A 17,056-nucleotide genomic window follows, 5' to 3' on the forward strand; every position below is an offset into this window, starting at 1 on the left:
AGCACTAGCTGTAAAAAACATTTTGGTGGTCTCAACTTGTCTTGACCCAAGCTGTCAGGGTGCAAAAATCAGCCCCCCCCCCCACACACACAGACAATCTGCTTCAAGTCATGGTGCGTGAAGCGTCTCAGTGCTTTCTCAGAAAGCACTTAGCCCTTCTCCCTCTAGAACAGGAATGTCAGAATCTTGGCCTCGAGGGTCGGTGTCCAACATGTTTCCCAACCCACCTGCCATTCAAGCTCCTTATTGGCTAAACGCACCTGATCCAGGTAATCAACAGCAGATAAGGCAGGATTTCTGGAAAACCAGCAGGAGGTTGACACCCCTGCTCTAGAGCCAGACTCTGCTCTCATTCAGAACTGAAGCCTAAATTTGTTGACGTACTTCTCCTCTACTGGACCCTAGTCCAGTACATGGACGTCTCAGTCCTTTACCTTCTATCCAGCTGTATGAACTCTACTCTACGTTTTCTGATCTGGTCTATGTAAAACGTAGACATATATGTTTGGGAAACAAAACATATGTTTGTGTTCTTTAGATAAAAGCTGTCGGTCTGTGATCTAGAATGTACCAGACCTAGTGAGACCTCAGACCTCGGAGCTGGCCTGGTTGGTACTCTGAGCCCTGACAGATCATCTTCAGTTCAGATCCAACTGGTTAGTCACTTTTACCATAATTGGTTTGTAGCTAAAACAAAAAAGTACATCCACAATCATACCTGGTAATAAAGTCCCATTTTTATGTGGTTTAAAAAAATAAAGGTCACGTATCTGTGCTCCTGTGTGATGGACCAACAGCTGACTGATGTCAGCCAGGACGGCTTCTTGTGTGTTGATTTCCTCTGCAGGTGTAGAGCGGGAGGAGAAGCTGTGGGGCAGCGGTCAGATTGGGCTTGGCGTTGGCTGGTTTGAATCGTGGCTGTATTCTGTCTGGGTGAGGTTCAAATATACATTAGAGAGGGGCACACCCAACCCAGGAGCAGTGTCTGATTGGCCAAGAACAAACTGTTCAATGCAATGGTAAATGCAATTTTCAACACTTTCGTGCAAAATGATTTGACTTCATGAATATTGTGTTTCTTAGAGTTATTTTCTGATCAAATTTGTTTGACAAATGTCATTATGATTTTTACCTGTGTTAACATGATAATGTCATGTATAGTTCCACCTGCCGGTCATAATTTACTCGCCTTCAGCAGGACCCCACCTGGCTCAGCCAAACCTCCAAGTGAAATATTTGTGCAGTAGACAAAAGGGGAACATTGGAAACTAAAATGCATCAGCCTGAATTTTCATCCTAACTCCTCAGGAAATTCAAAGGAATTTATTTTTGATTGAGTTGTCAAGTGTCACATGTCATTTTTGATCATGATCTGTAATGTAATATTGTTTTTTAAGACTTAGAAGAAGTAACAGAAACTGGTCTGCTTTAATAATGAGACCACCATTTTTGATGGATTGTTGTTTGTTGCCATTTGGTTACTACGTCCCTCTGACATTCAAGTCCCGCACAGCTGAGTGTGCATTTGCTGCATCCCATAGTGGAGCTGCAGCAACAGCAGGTTTGGGAACCATATGGTAGCTTATCCACCCCCCCCATCTAACCCTTAATAATGATGCAAAGCTGGAAGGCATTGGGCCCCTTTTCCAGTCTCCTAGGTATGACTGGACTGTGGGCTTGAACTCCCAACCCCAGTACGCCACTGAGCTGCTTCTGTATTTATTGATGAAAACAACTATACTATATAAAAAACAACTATACTAACTAATTCTTTAGTTTAAAAGCAACTTTGACTAATGTTTCAATGCAATTTGAGTCACCCCAGGCTACATTCCTGATTTTCTTATCACTATTAATGGCGACCATATAAAATCTATGCCAGCATTTTTTTTCAAGTTGTTTCAATTCAAGCCCAATATTACAACACAGTTGTCTCAACGGGCTCCACTACTTGTACAAAACATAAAATTATAGCATTATAAAATACAATAGCTGATTGCTAACTAAACTCAAATGCGGCATCCCTGCCCTCAGACCCTCCTTCTCGGTACGGAAAAACTCCTAAATTAAAACAGATTCCAGGAAAAAAAAGATCAAACCTCACGGATGTCAACGTGAAGGAGGGATCCTCCCCCAGGACAGACAGGCGACTTACCAGAACTCTAAGAGTAGAATGAGCTTATCTAACTCCACAACTACATGTTTAAATAGACCAGCAGAGGGGCTTCATCCAGATGGAACTGGGGGATGGCTGGGGGTGCGAGAAGAGCCAGAGGCGAGGTCCATTTATGACTAGAAAGACACCAGCAGATACAAATCCTCTACAAACATCAGTTTAACTTAGTAAACAAAGAATGATCTCCCCTCTTAAGAATTGTCGATTATCTTGTGTTACTTACCCGTAGTAATGTTTATCCCCCTAAATTTGACAGTTGAGAATCCTGTTAGTCCGTTTGCAGCTGAGTAGGCCTGCTGTGCAGTAGAGCATGAGCTGAGTTTTTATCTGCCGTGGCTGTAGGAGTTTGGGCCTGCTTTCCGGCTGACACCTTTGTGCTCCTGCTGTGACCTTTGCCTGGATTAGTCCTTGTAACGTTCCCGCAGGATTGTTTCCGGGAGGTGAAAGGACTCAGTTGGCCTGTCTGACTAGATTAAGTAGTGTTTAGAACGTTAGACTGCCCACTAATCTCTAGCATCCACGCGTCTCCTGGCTCCTGGAGCAGCAATGACTCACTGTGGAGAACCTCACTCTCCAGCTTTCACTCTTACCTCTTTGTTTTCTAGCTGCTCAATCCTCCCCTACTCTGTTGAGAAAGAAATCTTAGCACTCAAAGTGAATCTAAGGGTGATGGGTTCTGGGCAGGTTTCATGTAAATGAAGACCTGAGTCAGCTTCCATCAATGAAAAGTGAACCTCAAATCAGAACTCACCTAACTTATCGCTGTTCTCTCCATCCATCAGATTTAGTGAAGAACTTCAGGGAAGTTCATCAGCCGTGTATTTGTTCAGCACCTAACAGGTTCCACTCCCCTGTTTCATTGTGTTAGTCAACGTTTGTTTCAAATGTACGGAGCCCATATCCTGACACTTTAAAAAAATAAAATGTATCTCGTTCCCACAAATTAATATCTTGTTTCCACGAAATAATATTCCGTTCCCATGCATTAATTAATTCGTGTGAACGAAGTAATTATTTACGTCATAATTCATCCATAAACACGGATTGCTGCTTCGCCTACCGGACATAGCTCCTTGCTTCCTAAACACGGATGTGAGCAATAGTTGGATTTACGGCAGATACCTTCACATTTCTGTCTGTGTGTGTCTCATTACATTGCATTGAAAACACAGATGATGTTTAGAGATCAGATTTTATTTTATTTTAAAAAGCTCTACCAAAGCATCACACTCGTTAGCAGTCACTTTGCATCCTAGTAGGCTACACGCTACGTATCCCATCACGTATCACGCATCCCGACCAGCCAATCATTTGTCTTGTTGTTACTCAACAGTTATAGGGACACAGTGATTGGTCAGATGTATTATGGGGAAACGTGATGCACAATGGGATACGTAGCATGTAGCCTTCGGATGTAAAGAAGATATTAATTTGTGGGAACGAGATATATTTTATTTTTTTAATGTCAGGACACGGGCTCAGTACAAATGGAATATTTACTATGTTGAAATGCTCCCAGTTTCTCCCTGCTGTGTGTGAGACACTGCTGTTACTGCAGCTATGGACATTTCTGACTGATTAGAGCAGAGACATGAAGCCAGTGCAATATGTCTGTTATGCCTGTTGGCTCTTTAGAAACAAACTCTCAAAATCACCTCCTTTATTTACTGTCTTCAGACCTGCTAAAAGCTGGCTTGGCTTCCGCACAGCAATTTTTCTTTAATTTTCACAGTTATTCTAGTCGTTTTAAGGCCATAAAATCCCTCACTACAAACTTTATCCACTTTTCTCGGCCACAGGTGAACATTTTCACACATTTTTCTCTTCTTTAAACTCTCAAAGTTAAAACCTTTATAGAGAAATTAATCCAGGATTATAAAATGAAAACAAAGACCTGTTTGTGATTAACGATCTATGGAGATGTGGAATGCTGAACGCATTCTCTACAGGAGACATAGCACAGAGGAGGTTGATTGACAGTGGTTAACAGCCAATCAAGACGCAGAACACAGTGCGCTGTTAAAAAAAAACATGCAATATTTCTCTAAAAAAGATCGATGAAACAGCAAGGACACAAAAGGTACGCCTTGAATTAGTGATGTAAAGCAGCAGATCCTGTTCTCATGAATGTACAATTTTCTTCTTACATTCCCAATGGTCTGGTGTTTTGTATTTGTCAAACATGTGTTTTGGGACAGACAGGGTCCAGGTCAGTATGATGTCATAGCGTACTCCGTCATGCTTCACTTGCAGCAGAACTGTACTGTTCTTGGGTCCAGGTAAAGATACTGGGCCGCACCACTGCAAGCAGGCCAGGTGTACCGGGCCAGAACGAGAGCCATCACAGCAAACAAACCAAACATACGTTTGGGTCAAATGCCTTCTGAAGGAAGGAAGGAAGAGCCCTAAAAAGCTGTTCCATTCAGAGGACCTACACGTGTCAAAACTGTTTCAGATGTATTTAAAGGTCAAATTCATGTTCACCATAGAAATGCTTGAAATAAGAATCTCTCAGAAGAATGTTTTTCAGCATGTTTTTTTTTATATAGGACTGATTTATTGAATCGATGAGATCCAAATCAAATGTGATTTTGTGGTAAAAGTTAGGATAAAGGATAAAGATTGCAACTGAAGACCCAGCTGAAGAATTAGGTTTTAGGTAACCTTCCTTAGAAGCTGCTTCCATTTCTGGTGCTGGAGAGCTGCTTGGTTCAGCAGCTCTGGATTTATTCCACCAAGGACTCACACATGTGAGGCTGCAGAGGGCTCTCCTTCATCCAGTCCAAGCTTTGCAATCAATTCTGTGACCTGAAAAATTGTATTCGGATTTCTTAGAGTGGACATCAAATTTCACACAAACAAGCAGAAAGTGGAAGAGAAAGACAGTTTGAATTATATTAATTACGCCTTAGGCCTTCTGTCGTTTATTGCTGATCTGTTACATTCATCATAAAGTATTTAGTTTGCTTGACTTTATTTCCAAATATGTGAAAAAATATTTTTCAGGGTTCTTCCAGTTAAATTATGTTGCATTCAATGTAAATTAGCGACATGAAGGGCTTAATCACTGAACTCATCCCTATTATGAAAAATATTTTAAAACCATGTAAATGTTAAGTAAAACTAAAAAAAAAATGCTACAGCAGTTAAAAAACCCATGAAAGTTTTGCTTATTAACTTTAGGACGAGCTTGTCTGCCTCCTTCAGTTGTACTTTGTGCTGAAGAACTTCCATATGATCTTAGCATGAAGCAGATGGCACCTCAGTAATAAAAAAAATCTCATTTGCACTAAATGATGACGTTGTTGTGTCACGGATGTGCTGGTCTGATCACTGTCATGTTGATGACCCAATTTCAGGCAAACTTTATTACCACACAGGGCTTCTGGTTGGGGTTTTGCTTTGTTTGAAGATTTACCTGGAAAGGTCTGCACCTGCCCATATATATTAGCTTTAAGCACACTAAAGAACAATTTTTTTATGAAATCTGTGGTATTTTTGGAGCTCCTTTTTCCTACCTGGAAGTAAGACGACTGAATCTCTTAGGCCCCGCCTTTCTCTCCTTGTCGTTGCCGCCCATTTCATGACATCATGACATCTAGAGCCGGCCTTGGCAGTGTGTTTGTGTTTCTCCCACGAAAACAAACAACATCCACACTTTTGCAAAGATGGATGTGCTTATTGTGCATGTACATCACCATTAGTGTTAGTCACCGTGTTAGTCTGGGGGCGGGGCTGGCAGTGCAGACTCTTCCTGGAAGGGGCTGTTCCCCACTTTGTGATGTCACAATGTGATGTTTTTGTGGATTGGGAGGGGCTGGTGCTCAGAGAGCAGGTTTTTATAGAAATACTCAGAAGTGTGTGAATGGATCAAAATACCACTTTTGGGGAGTTTATAGTGAGGAATAAACATTATATTACAAAAGCTCAAAAAATTGATTTTGCATGATGTAGACCCTTTAAAGAAAGATATGTGTTCATAAAAAGGGTCAGAGATCAAAAGTGTCTTCTGTTAAAATAATAATACATTTCTGTGATGTAATAAAACCTGACATAAGGTGACACTTTCAATTATTAGTAGTGTTCTGTTTTCACAACAGAATAATCATCAACTGAAACCATGCTTTAAAATACACAACTGAAAATGATTTTCCAGAGAAACGTTTGGCTAGGAGAAATCTAATTTGATTTTGGATATTACCGGCCGACGTGGCTATAAACCAAAAAGGGTCATTTGGAGCCCTGCCTATACATATTTCTTTCTCGGCGCACGCCATGTTTTTGTGCTTTGCTGTTATAACTCTTCAGCCTTCTATGAACTACTCGAGCTTTTTACCAAGCAGTCATGACACGACTCGTCTCTCTGGGTTTGGCTGCACTGAAGGTCAGCAGCAGCTTATCGATCTCAGCCGGCGGTCCGGTGCTGCGTTCAGCTTTTTATAGCTTGACAGACGGACAGGACTCCAGCTCACCGAAGCCAAAAAACCTCTCTACATCTGCCAGTCTGAATGCTTTCTGTTTGTGTCCACGTCACAGTCTGACTCCCCAAAATGATTGTCTCGCTGTTTCCAAAAGCTGAGCATCATCCCTCCCCCCCTTAAGGACTCACAATCACGTTTGTGCTTCAGTTCTGTCAGAAGTCAATAATCTGCAGTGCAGCTTCTCAGCCTGAAACCTGTAAGTGTGTGTGTGTGTGAGCTCAGTGTGTGTGTGTGAGAGCTCAGTGTGTGTATTTGTGAGAGCTCAGTGTGTGTGTGGGTGTGCGTTCACTCCCCCTCATGTCAGCCCTTAGGCTCTTTATGCCATGCTCTGTGACTGACGTCTCGTCAGATTCATTCTGTTGCCCTTAAATGTTCTCACTGTTATGTGAGGGTTCACATACTTCACAGCTGCAAAATTCAGTGCCCTGGAAATTTCCCAGAAGTCTCTGCAAAAAAGTAGTGAATCTGGACCCAACAGGTGAACTGCTGCAAACATACGGGTTTAGTAGGACATTACACGATTCACGTGCAGGTCTTCTATTCTTCTTTTACTGCTACGGTAACACATTTCCCAGGTGTGGGATCAATAAAGTATTTCTGATTCTGCTGTTCTAAATTTTTAGTCTGCTCAGTTTTTAATTGTTAATTTTATTTTTCATCTCTCTTTTGATTGTAAAGCACTTTGGCGCTCTGATGGTGTAAAGTTCTGAATAAATATTCATTCATTCATTCATTCATTCATTCATTCATTCATTCATTCATTCATTCATTCATTCATTCATTCATTCATTCATTCATTCATTCATTCATTCATTCAGAGAAAATGGTCTAATTTCTCTGAAGATGATTTCTCATTCCTTTTTTTAACAGAAATGTGGGGGTCTTATCTCAGGTTTTCTCTCAGTGAATTTAGAAACAATGTTTTTTTCAGGATGTCTGCTCAGCAAAGAAAAAGTTGAACCTGTGAATGTGCAGCAGATAATCTAGCGGCAGTGGATTACAGGAGACTTGGTGAATTCAGCTCCTCTTTGGGGCTTGACAGCAAACGCACCGTCCTTGTATTTGTGTGGAGGCAGGAAACTAACGAGCTTCTAATTATCTTTCGTTGTTGTCTCAGAGATACATTTCTTCTTGATTGTTAGGTTCACGTGACGGTCTGCGGTCGCATGCAGGCGGCAGCAGGCGGACGGGTTGGGGGGGATGTGTTGTAATGATGTCAGGACTGCTGAAGATAATGGCCCCGTTTCCATGGAATCCAACAAACATGATGCTCATAAATGAAGGAGGAGAACCGGACCTCTTTCCCGTAATGGCTGCAGAACAGAAACATCTGAGAGTCCATAGTAGTGGAGTCGTGGAGATAGTAGTGGAATAGCTGGGGATGTGTGAAACATAAGGACACAGGTTGAAGGTGAAGTGAGAAAGACGAGGATGGAGACCTGATGATGGGATGGGGGAAGGGAGTCAGGAAGGAGGAGAGATAAATGAGGAGGTGAGGGGGGTGTGGAAGAGTGGTGGTGGGGGAGTCGGTTGGAGGATGCCAATATGAAAGCCAGTGAGGCTCGAGGGTCCAGCTCTGCTTGAAAACAAAGGAACTGAGCAGAACAAGAAGCACCAACCCCCATCAAGCCCCCGACACACGCGTGTGCGATCTCCCTCCTGAAATCCCAGGCTGCCCACTGAAGACGTGTCGGCCTTTGGAATGAACGCTCTCCGGTAAGACACCAACGACATTACGGCACGAGAAGACATGAGGCGAGTGTCTTTCCCTGCAAACTCAGAGACACACTGCAGCACTGACCCTGGTTCACGCATCATCAATTCAACACATGCCCAGAAGCTTTAGTGGGGGAAAACCTGGACTCATTGATTTTATCTTGACCAAAACATCGTGTTTTGATGTCCTGTGGATCAAACAGAAATGTAAAGCAAAGAACACGTTTCCAGTGATGGAAACTGGTGAAGTTGGTTGAGGCTCTTTGAAGTTCAAACGGGGTCTTGTTGGGTCACAGCAGAGGTCTCCAGGTCTGACCCCAGCCTTGCTCACCCCTACATCAATTCAAAAGAAGACTGTTATTTAGCTCTTGAAGTTGTCTCTTACTTTCTTTAATTGTGGAATGAACAATTTAAAGTTAAAAGTCCCTCTGTCTGTCACACACCTAGGTGTGCGAAATCTGTTCTCCGCATTTGACCCCTCCCCCTGGGGGAGGGGTGAGCTGCAGACACAGCCGCGCTCGGGAACCATTTGGTGGCTTAACCCCCCCAATCCAACCCCTTAATGCTGAGTGTCAAGCAGGGAGGCATTGGGTCCCATTTTTAAAGTCTCGGCCTGGGTTTGAACCCACGAACTTCCAGTTACAGGGCGGACACTAAGCACAAGGCCACTGAGCTGGTTAATGGCACAACAATCACCTGTCAGTAACACAATAAACAAGCAACAGAGGAGGAACGGCAAACATTGCAGCAGCCGTTGACTTTCAAATTCTAAAAGGACGTTGATGGCAAGTTTGTTTGTTTTCATGACGGCGTTAAACATGTGGAGGGGCATGCAAAGGTACTGAGGGATTTGCTGCTACGCAACGGAGAGGAAAAACTATGAAGACCCGCTCCAATGAAAATGCTGTTTTTAACATGTCACATCATTTTTCTGATGATGGAGGACACACGTGAAGAAATTTTAGCTCAAAATTGCATTGCTGGGTGTTTTTTTAAATTAAAATTGTGATGGAGCAGACAAAAAAATGCTGTTTTAAAAAGATCGTATTTGTAAGGTAGAAAATACGCTGTGTGGGGCCATCAGCTGCCTGCTCTGCTTCATTCTGATGCATCCACCTGCAGACAAATAGATCCAGGAACCTCTTTGTTTTCCTCGTCTGAGCTGGAATCCGGATCAGAACTGTACAGCAGGATAGATCTGATATTGCTGCTATTTTTGTTGCACAATGTTAGGTTGGGGTTGTGAAGGGCTGTAAGATAACAGGAGTGATGGTAAACAAAAGGATTACGGGAAAGGGGCGAGCTTACTCTGTGTCAACAGTCCTGCCCACAACTCGGGAGTGGATTTGTGGATTTGAACTCCTGCTGCTCTGCAGAAACTATGTTTGTTCTAGAAGACACAAGTTTTGATCTTGGCCAAAAAGAAGCATAATTATAATTCAAATACCACGGATAATGCTATGACAATGAGTCAAAAGATGATCAAAGAGAAACTTTAAGGACTGCATAGATCAAGCTTTGTGACCTGGTCTCACCACATCTGTAGGCTGGAGCCAAGCTTTGCAGCTTACAGTCATAGCGGCACTAAATGCAGGAACCTGCTGCAAGAATCTGCTATGGTTAATGAACAACTGAGCCAAACTGAGGCTCCAGGCCGACACTTCAAACAGACATTTATTGGGGTTGTCAAAAACCGAAGGTTGGAAACGAGCTGGGCGACTGTCCACAGACAAAACCTATAAACACACTTCAACTCGAAACCAAACTCAAATGTCAGAAATCCTTTAAACATTTGAACCCCTGAATGTCATCAAAGGATCATTTTCTTTATGAGCACGCCCTATGGCTTAACAATTCAAACTGAGCATATCCCTTGTGCTATCTTGTGGGGTCCAGATGACCCCACTCGCAAGGTTAACTGTGTCATTCAGACCCACTAGACAGTGCTCTGAACCTTTTTTCTTCAATGATTTGTGATCTTCACTGGTGTCCATGGATTACATGAAATCTTTCCACCTTTATCCACCTTTGTCATGGTAGACAGAACATGTCAATGTAAGGGTGGGGTCATCTGGACCCTATAAGATAACACAAGGGATATCTTAACATCCATTAGGTCAATGTATAATCTCTATCAGAAGGTGAAGTATTTCCTGAACACTTCTAACATGTCTGGTATTTTTTGCCTGGTCTTCTTAAATGAACCAGGAATATAGCACTTCTTAAAAATCCCAATAGAAAAAAGACCAGATAATAATTTTAGTAAAAGGCAACCTTTAGATGAAGGTTGTGGCTTACTGTGTCTTCTATGAAGCTGTAGAACATTGTTAGAGGAGTAACTGTGCTGTGGCTGATTGAGAAAAGCTGAACAAAATGAGAACATTTAGGAGGAAAAAATGGTTTAAAAGAAGATGAATGTACTCCTATCATTTGTTACTAAATATTAAAAAAAAATTTCTTCAGATACCACACAGTGAAATATTAGATTTATTGCATATATTTCACTAATCCATTCAGGTACAGCTTGACCTGACTGAACCTGATTTTAATTGTAATAGAGGGTCAAATTCTGGGCCGTTTACGTTGGTAAAGGGGTTAAACATTTCTACTGTTTTCCCCTCAAATCTGCTGCTCAACTGTACTGAATTAAAGGTCTGTCGTCCTATTGAGGGCAGGATAAATGAGAGGAGCAGACACTTTCATCTGAAGTGTACAATAAAGAGAGGCTATAAGGCAGGGGTCGGGAACCTATGGCTCGCGAGCCATATATGGCTCTTTTGATGGTCACATGTGGCTCGCAGACAAATGTTTAATTATACTTTTCTTTTTTTTTTCATTGGACCAGTCCTTGTCGGGCGCGATGCGATGTCAGAGGCGCGCAGTAGTAGCGCTGCTTGGAGAACAAAATCTACGCCAGCACTATCAGTTACTATTATCTATTATTTCACAGAGTTTGTACCAGCCGGAAACCTGTGAATTGCCGTGCCTAAAACTGCGCGCTCCCGTCTCTGAGAAAGAGCGCGCAGATGCGGGGACGGGATGTGTGAGGGAGAAAGCAGAGGGTGGGGCTGAGGTGTTGTGGGGACAGGCAGCAGGTGAATCGCGCAGGGATTGTAAAAACGTAAAACCCGCTTCCCGTCACTCACTGTGGCGTGTGAGTGTGTGTTTGGCTCCCCGTCTGCATGTGAGCAGTCTGTCTCACATCTAAAGAACATTCAGACCTACGATGACGTTTAAAGTCTCAACGCCTGAACGAAGCAGAAACTCACCACGTATCAACCAGACTAGACCATCAGCAAAACTACCACGCAGCACCAGAAGTCACATTCATGCTAAGTAATAATCATCATTTATTAGCAACAGCATAAAGGCCCGTACACACCGGGACGAATATTCGCCAGGCGTTATTCGCCAGCGTTTTTCGCCACGTTTTTTGTGTTCACACCCAGGCGATTTTCGCTGACGATGAGTGGAGTGAACATGCAATTTCATTCCCTGACATTAGATGGCGCTTAATGTAAAACAGAAATACTCCTGTACACAAGGTGGCGCTGCGCAACTTTACGCTTCTTAAAGTCGCTTTTCCCTCAGAAGAAGAGAGCAAGTATTTACACGCTTGTCAGAATCAAACAAAGAAAACATGAATATTTCAAGCACCAGTAGCTCCAACTGCTGCTTGGTTCGGGGATATTTTAGAATGTCCGTCATTATTGCTTCGCGGCTGTGTAGACGCTACTTGGCGTCTATCTTCTTCGCTGGTATGTGTGCTCAGCAAGGCAGTTTTGTGTTTGAGCGCCCCCAAGTTGTGTTTTACTGTAACTTCAGAAGCTCCAGACACGTGAGCAAAAGCGCCGTTCTCATTGGTCGAGTAGATTTCGACGCGACGCGTCGAAAAAAAAAAACGAACCCGAGGCGTTTTTTTTTTTTGACGCTTTAACGCCTGGCGTTTTTTCGCGTCGGTGTGCACACTCTCGTTGGTGCCCTTTGTTTAGTCACGAGGCGTTAAACGTCGGCGAAAATCGCCGGCGAAATTCGTCCCGGTGTGAACAGGCCTTAACAATGTTATTAAAAAGAATCCACAGACTTATTGTACTTTAAAAATGTTGAAATTAAATCAAATGCACACATTCATTTGTATATTTAGTTTTAAACATATTGTTGCGGACTGAGTTTAACTTGGCTGTTGGGCCGCATTAAAAGTTCTGGAGTTCATTGAACGCATCAAGCAGAGATCTGATTGGCCCTCAGTTCTGTTGCTCAGCCTGTTGTTAGGTAGTTTGGACCAATGGGGTTCAGCTATGGGCCGAATAAGGGAAATGGGAGGGCTGACGCGGCAGTGAGCGAATATAAAGTTGGTAGAAGCGCTCTCTCTCGTCTCGGCGGGAGAGATTCAGGAGTTGCTGAATTAATTGTACGGCGTTTGTTGCGGTCTGCAGTAACCAGAATAAAGAACCTTAAAAGAGGTTAAGTCTCCATGCCTCAGTGTGGGAAAGGGACACTTCATTATTGTATGGCTCTTTGGAAATTACATTTAAAAATATGTAGCGTTTATGGCTCTATTGGCCAAAAAGGTTCCCGACCCCTGCTATAAGGTCAGCTCCAAGCTCACTAAGGTTCTTTTGTTCAGAAAGAGCATGGATGACAAACAAGGGGCAGCTTCTAGAGGCAGATTTACAAATGGGAACCAAAAAGCTCTCAACAGCCTCCAAAATCTTAAGACAAGACGAGTAAACGACAGATCAGGACACCTCCCTGTCAGATTGTGGCATCTGTTGTTGTTGAAGGCAAACTGGCCTTCAAGGGGACAAACTAACCAACTCCTGTTTGATCAAGTCCCTGAATTAGCTTTTGTTGACGAGCCACAAAACTTTTATCAGAAACTTTTCTAAGCAGGTGAGACTGAACTGAACTGAGAACAGAGACGTGACCCATAGAATCAGAATCTTTTATTGTCATGCAGTGCACAACAAAATCGTTTTCCTCCTGCTCTTTTCAATCAATAAGACTGCACAGTAAAAATGACTATTGCCTTGACGATATCTGTGTTTCTGTTGCGAAACATGGAGGAGGTTTTATCATGGTGCTGGGTTGCTTTTCTGCACCTGTACCTGTTGACGCTGTGCAATGGCTCAAAGTCTGTCAAAGAGGTCTGGAGTTGAATGTGCTGCTGGGAGTCCCAAAGCTTGGTCTTAGAGTCACCAGTCTTTCCAAGCGATAATGGAAACAGAGGCTGGGAGCTGAACATGGTTCTATTCTAGAAACTGAGACCGAATGTGAAGCATCAGTGGGAGGAGCTTCAGCATTAAGTTTTCTCATGTGTTGACAGGCGCAGAAATTCTTTGATAGCAGTTATTATCATTCTGGCACTCTGTTGTCTTTGAAATCATTTATTTTGGAGGACAGAGCAAACGGCGGGTCTGATTTCCATTATTTTCTGGATTGATTGTTAGGTAGGTCAGTTTTAGGATACCTCTCTGACACATTCATGGGTTTGTCCATCACTGACATATGAGTTCCCATTTTTTTAAGTCTGTAAATGAAACCCCATCCCCTCTATGAGTTCTGCTTCATCATGAAGCCCCCTTTTGGTTTGTATTACAGGCATCAAAGGATGTTTCTGGAATGGGCCAACGGAACAAAAGCCTTGAGTTGTGCTGAAAGAATTGGAAAGTTTTGTCATAAAACAATGAGACTGTTCTGCTTTTCACCATCCTCAACCTGTGAAACAAGTTTATAATGTAACACAGAGGGAGCAGGAATGACCTGTTTGATCAAATATTGCACAAGTCAAAGTTTCAGGGCAAAGGCTTTTATTTCATCTTACATTTACTTTGTTTCAACTGTTGGGACATCCTTTATAAATAACTATCTTCAATCCTCTGCTTTAACTTTTGAACAGCACCAGAGCTGTGCTAACAGCAGGGGATGCAACATGCAGCCCGGCAGGGGCTCTGCCAGACACCCTCTCTGACAGCAAGTCAAGCCCTTTTTTGGCCAAAATGAAGCATATTTCACTGTCAGGGGGGCTTTGAACTGGGACTGTACTGCTGGTCACGTAGCGGCTCAGTTTGACCTGCCTTCAATGGACAGGCCTTTTCCACGTAAAGCCCAAAAATGGTCTTATTGCAAGGCGACGCATAAATTTACGAGTCTTTAATGCAGAAAGATGCACGTTTACAAACGGTGTCCGCTTGATTGCACGTCGCAGAGGGGGGCATGAACATAGTTTGAGGGCTGTTGAACACTGCGCATATACAAGCGTGTGTGAGCTACTGAAAGGGTCTATATCCTGCCAATCTTAAGCCTTTCAGAGTAAACTATGTCCAAATATATGATCATGTATTAACCTTTGCCAGATGAAAAAATGATTTTTAATCAATTGTTAGTTATTTTTGCAGCTCAGAAGTAAGACGCCTCGATCTCTGAAGCACCGCCCTTCTCTCCTTGTGGGTGCCGCCCATTTCATGACGTCATCCTAGAGCCGGCCTAACTACGGCTTTGTTTTCGTGAAACACAGACGCTGCTATTGTCGGCTTTAGGATGATGTCATGAATTAGGCCACACCCACATGGAGCGAAAGCTTGTGCCTCAGAGACTTCTGGGTAAGAAATGAGCGGAAAGAAACTCCTATTTCAAAAAATGTGTTCTTTAGTGTTCCAAAGGTAATTTGTCATTATAAACACAGATATAGTTTCTCTGAACGGCTTAGGATAGCATGATAGAGACCTTCAAGATTCAAGTTCTTTTCTGACCCACTGATTGTTGATCTTAAACATTTTTCAATGATTTTTTAGAGAGTGAACTTTGACTTCCAGGACATTCACTAAAAGTCAGCTGCATATAGCCAGGGATTCCATATTTTCCTCCAAACTGCCAGCCAGAAAAGCAGGATCCTATTTTTCCATTTTAAGTGATTAGTGCCAGGTGTTTATCAATCGGCCTCAGCTTTTGAGCTCTTGTGAATGTGCTGTTGCCAGTTTGAATGAAGAAGACGAGACACCTAAAAAAAACAGCCAATAAAAGCAAAAGATCACAGTGTTGCCCATGACACATGATGTTTAACATTTATGTCCATCCGTCTGTCTGTCCGTACGTCCGTCCAACAATCCATCCATCTCCTCCCCAGAGAGGCGTCCGGATGCCCGAACCCCCTCGGCTGGCTCCTCTGTGGAGGAGCAGTGGCTCTCCTGTGATCTCTCCGGGTGACTGAGCTTGTCATTTCTCATTTCGGCTGGTTGTTTTCGGGCTCTTGGAGACTGAATCGTTTGAACTTTTCTGGAAGAGCCGTCACTGCCACACCTGCACATCTTATAGTAAATCCAAGATATTATTTATTATTATTATTATTTATAACTATATATTATATAGTTATTTTGTGTTTCCTTGGTTATTGTAGGGCTTACATTCTAAAAATAACATGCAACAGGTGAAATCCACAAAGTAGGATTACAGCTGTTTTAAGACAGTAAAACTCTTCACTACACACTTTATCCACTTCTCTCAGATTGACATTTTTACACTTTTTTCTCTTGTTTAAACTCTCAAAGTTCAAAAAAACATCCAGGATTATAGAATGAAAAACAAAGATCTGATCGCCATCAAAGATAAATGTAACTCTGGCAAACTGAACACTTTCTGTGCAGGAGACACGGTACAGATGAGACTGACTAAATGCCTGCTGTCTTTGAAAGTTCTCATAGGGGACAATTGTTCTTACATCACTCTATACGAATGAATTGGTCAGCAATTTCAAATTCTTGCAATTCCTTGTCATTTTTCTAAACTCTTGTGCGTTTTATAAACCATTTCAGTTTGACAACTTAGCGCCCACTCACTGTTTAAATCTCAGAGCTTGAAGTTGTTCCTGTCGGGTCTTACCTGCTTCAGAAGAACACCGGAGCCATGGGGGTCCGAGGGGAGTTTGGACAGCCTTTTAGCCTCCTCCCATCAGCCTGGTTCTTCTACAGACAGCTTTCTCAGGTCCAGCATAAACCTTGTGGTCCTGGATCACTGAGAGGAGAGCAGGAGGTTACAGCACAAAGATCTCCTGCTGCGTGAAAAAAGGGGGCTGAAGGCAGACACGAGGAGTGAAGGGAAATGCTGCCTCATAGGATCAGCTGTCACAGTTAATGCATATGCCTGGCTGCAAGAAGCAGCAGCTTCTTAACATGCTGAGCCGATTGAGCAGATACAGTCTCTACTTTCCCAGCCGGCTGCATGGTTTTGAACCTGCAGCCTCCTCCGCGGCCACTGCACCTCTTCTGGAGCTCTTCTCAGCTGCTGATTGCTCTCTGAGCTGCTCTGTACTCGTTTCATCAGAATATCTGCAACAGGCCTTTGTTATTCTGCTCTTTGTGTCTGTGGTGTAGAGCTGGAAGGTGCCGTCTATGAACAGTTTCAAAGCATGGATCATCAGACTGGTTGTAGATTTGCTGGAACAAAGTGTTTAGGATGAGAGGTTGGGTTTGTCATGTTCACAACAGTTCCTACAAGATCCAGGGCTTCTGAGGTGCAGAAGCAGTTTTGTTGTATTTCTTTCAATTCTGACCTTTCCTGGAGTGGATGTTGCAGGATTTAGGTACAAGGATGAAGGTACCTGACATCAGCAGCTTCATCATCATCATTAGAGAAAGCCTTGAAAGGATTATGGAGTTATTAAATACCAGCTCAGAATTCTGAAACA

At 42.9% G+C, this 17,056-nt stretch overlaps 1 protein-coding gene and 1 long non-coding RNA gene across 3 annotated transcripts in view; one reads left to right on the forward strand and one right to left on the reverse strand.

The window, feature by feature from the left end:
- Positions 1–17,056, forward strand: part of LOC101169180 (nucleolar protein 4-like) — a 121,344-nt gene that overhangs the window by 55,875 nt on the left and 48,413 nt on the right. The window lies entirely within an intron of this gene.
- Positions 804–2,539, reverse strand: LOC144993990 (uncharacterized). The gene is made up of 3 exons (XR_013657330.1): positions 2,400–2,539; positions 2,156–2,292; positions 804–929 (listed from the first exon to the last, which is right to left on the reverse strand). It is a non-coding gene; the product is annotated as an uncharacterized LOC144993990 (long non-coding RNA).

This window comes from Oryzias latipes, chromosome 7 (assembly GCF_053564925.1).
Source record: "Oryzias latipes strain Hd-rR chromosome 7, Olatipes_Hd-rR_3.1".
NCBI classification, from domain to species: Eukaryota; Metazoa; Chordata; class Actinopteri; order Beloniformes; family Adrianichthyidae; genus Oryzias; species Oryzias latipes.